A 3804-nucleotide genomic window follows, 5' to 3' on the forward strand; every position below is an offset into this window, starting at 1 on the left:
TTGCCTAAATGTACGTGTTATGATATTATGTTTTAGTATATATGTGTATGTGTTACATATATGAAAGTTCCTATGTTGCAGGAGATCCATTTTGTAAATAATTTAGAAAGTGGAATCTTGGTTTTTAATAGACTTCTAATATATGATTGATCTTTAGTATATTGTGAACTCCTATCTCATGAAGTTTATGTAAACATATCGACTGACGTCATGAACCTTATCTGAAACACTGAGAGTGTTATTTTTCCCTCTGTACCTGAAAGTCAGGAGAATATAGATTCAGTAGCTCAAACAGCTTATTGTTCGAAATATTTTAATGTAGCTCAGTTTGTAATATATTATATGAAATGTGTAGAATATCGCAAGTTCTCTCTCTCTCTCTCTCATTCCGTTTCACTGTTGGCTGTCTAGATGTTCAATTGCCAAATTCCTATAGTTCTGAGAAAATATCTGACACAACTTTAATCTTTGTTCCTACAGAGGAACACTCAAGGAATGGAACCCAGTAACTCACCAGGGTGACTGAGTTCATCATGCAGGGCTATTTGACCATCCTCCTCATCAGGGGCTGTTCTTTGGGCTATTCCTGTGCCTTTACACAGCCGTTGTCATGGGCAATTCTCTGATAATTGTGGCTATTGTCCTCCATCCACCTCTCCACATCCCCATGTACTTCTTCATTGCCAACTTGGCTGTGGTCGACATTTTCTCCATCTCCTCAGTTGCCAAGATGATGAAAACCTGATACAGGAAGAGAAAAACTATCTCTTTTGATGGCTGCATGGCCAGCTCTTTGCTTTCACTTTGTCTGGGGGACAGAGCTTGTGCTCCTCACTGCCATGTTCTATGACCGGTATGTAGCCATCTGTCATCCCTTGCGCTAGTCAGCCTCATGACCAAGAGAATTTGCATTAATTTAGCAGTTGGTGTCTGGGCTGTCAGATTAGCAATTCATTGGTGCACACACTGCTTATGTTGCGTCTGGATTTCTGTGGATCCAAACTCATTCAGCATTTTCTTCTGTGAGATCCTCCATTGCTGGCACTGTCCTGCAGCTCCATCTACTTCAATGAAATCATGATCTTCATTGCAAACACCTTCTGGCTATGGGAAATTCCTGTTGACACAGTGTCATATAGCTTCATCATCATCACCTCCTGAAATACAGAGCTTCAAAGGGAAGCAGAGAGCCTTCTCCACTTGTTCTTCCATCTGCTTGTGGTCACATTGTGCTACTCTTCCATATCTACACCTACATCCGGCCAACCTCCAGTGACTCTCTTGCTAAAGACAAGATAGCAGCCATAATGTACACCCTGGTGATTCCCACTATGAACCTTTGATCTTACACCCTACGTAATAAGGAGGTCAAAGTGGCCTTTGGGAAAATCCTTTCATTCAGGAAAAATCATAAAATATCAGGTTGGAAGGACCTCAGGAGGTCATCTTGTCCAACCCCTACTCAAAGCAGGATCATCCCCAACTATTTTTTTTGCCCGAGATCCCTAAATGGCTCCTGGAATTGAGCTTATAACCCTGGATTTAGTAGGCTAAGGCTCAAACCACTGAGATATCCCACCCCCAAATAATAATTTTGTCAAGAGTGAACCTGATTCTGACCTTCCTTGTTCTACTCGGCCAAGTCCACGTGATGCAAATTATTACAGAACTATGGACTTCAGTAGACATCATTTGCACTAGGTTGATTTAATTTGATGGAATTTCAATGATTACACCAGTGGAGAAGTATTGAATTGATTGCAGGGGGCTAGGCTCTTTACAGCAGATGGATCTGACCAATCTGACTTCATTGGAGCTATGTTGAGCCACACTACTTGAGTAAGGCCATAGAGCCAGATTTTTAAAGGAGTTTAGCTACTAGTGAGATTTTCAAAAGCACCTAGATACATAAAATTCAATTATTTCAATTGTGTTAGATGCTGAGTGCTTCTGAATATTTCATTAGGTGCTATATAGCTATAAAGATCTTGTCCATGTGTAGCAAATTACTGTGCATGCAGCCTCATGAATCACAACATTATATTTACCCTCTATGTGTAAGTATGATAAAATAAAACTCAATTTCTCTGTGTTCTTTTTTTTTTTTTTTTGTGAGATTTACATTTCAAATATATATCTGTTTAGATCTGGAGGTCTCCTGGCCATGTGTCATGGACTTAAGTCAGAGATTTTAATAGACTATTGTATGAAAATAAGTTTTTACCTTATTATAAAAATATACTTCTCTGTATCAGAATTGGTTATTTTCAAAAGATTTGTTCTGTTTATAAGGCAATGTTTCAATCTCAAAAATAGAGACAATATTAATGAAAATGTTGCTCACTGTTACCACAAGAAATAGTTCACCGAGGTCAGAGGTTTCATGTCCAATTATGCTGCTGACTCATCTTATAACCTCCAGAATTAAATAACTTTTTGATTTTATTAAAGTTCCAGAAAAAAGAAACTTAGGGAAAAAAAACAACAAATACAGTCCCTGTATTTTTACAAAATAAAATATTTAGAAAAGATTCATGGCAACAGTTTCCAGTATCCTTTACATTTAGCCATATAGAGTTTTTATATGTAAATCCTCGTTTATGTGTGGTTGAGGATGGCCATTTGCAGGAGACAATGTTTTTAAGTTGATGAAATGGGAATACCCTGAATGGATAACTTTGAAATGTAGATAAGGTGTATACGAAAGTTATTGGTCCTTACATGACACCTAAGATTAAACTGTGCAGTGTGGGACATGAGATTGAATTGTGGTATCTCCTGAACCTGAAACATGTTTCTGGGCTGGGCTGGAATGGGCACAGAGCTATCACATGCATAATAAAGTAACTTGAGTGATGAGCTGGAGTGGAACGGAGTTCCTGGACCCAAGAGAACTGGTTAACGTGTTCTCCTAGAACTTGACAAGATGTTCTGGATAAGATAAGTGGAAAAGGACTTGGAGGAATCCCAACTGAAAGCAGGGAAGGAAAATGATACTTAAGGAGGGAGTGACATCAGGAACCCACAGCTCATATTCCAGTTTTATTTGATTTAACCCAAACAGTGGAGGTGTGTGGCTGATGTCTGTTTGGCCAGTTTATCCAAACACATTTCAGAATATAGACACAAAGGCTTAACAGTATCATGGTGGATCCAGGGTCTTGACAGTTGGTGGAGTCGACAGCCACAATGGTAAAGCTCTCTCCTTCTTTATGATGCACCACATTCTCCCTCATGGAAACTGAGGAGTTTGCATCAAGGGGGTCCTTTTGGTCCCATATCATGTGCCTCATTGGAGATGCTGTCCAGATGGGTACCCAGCGCTGTAAAGATAATGGTGCATGAGGAAATGGAACTACAACTACCATGAGGTATTATGGCAGAATATCCAAATTTAAGATTTTGCATTTTTTTGTTTGTAGGCCTTTGGTTTTTCAAAAAAGTGAAAATTTCCATGGACAGGAGACTTTCATGAACAATTTGTTTTAATTGAAAACTCAATTTTCCACTGAATACAAATGTTAATTAAAATGTTTAACCAACCCTAGAAGTCTTTAGGAATCTTGGTAGACTCCAAGCCATATGGGGATTTTTATGGCTAAACAAACACCAAAATTTACCTGGATACAATAGGCAGCTGGAGCAATTTGTGGAGCACTGGCATCATCTAACTGCAGTGAGATGTCCTACTAAAGGGATATCATATATGCAGATATGGTGCCAGATAAAGACAACTACTCAAGATGCACCTTTTTCATCTCTCTTCTTGGGAATTGAGTGTGGGGTCAGGGAGGGCAGGAATTA

General features: G+C 39.0%; 1 pseudogene; it reads left to right on the top strand.

Moving 5' to 3' along the window:
• Positions 1 to 610: 610 nt before the first annotated feature.
• On the top strand, positions 611 to 1343 carry LOC116830527 (olfactory receptor 13G1-like; annotated as a pseudogene).
• Positions 1344 to 3804: the final 2461 nt, after the last annotated feature.

This window comes from Chelonoidis abingdonii, chromosome 14, assembly GCF_003597395.2.
Source record: "Chelonoidis abingdonii isolate Lonesome George chromosome 14, CheloAbing_2.0, whole genome shotgun sequence".
NCBI classification, from domain to species: Eukaryota; Metazoa; Chordata; order Testudines; family Testudinidae; genus Chelonoidis; species Chelonoidis abingdonii.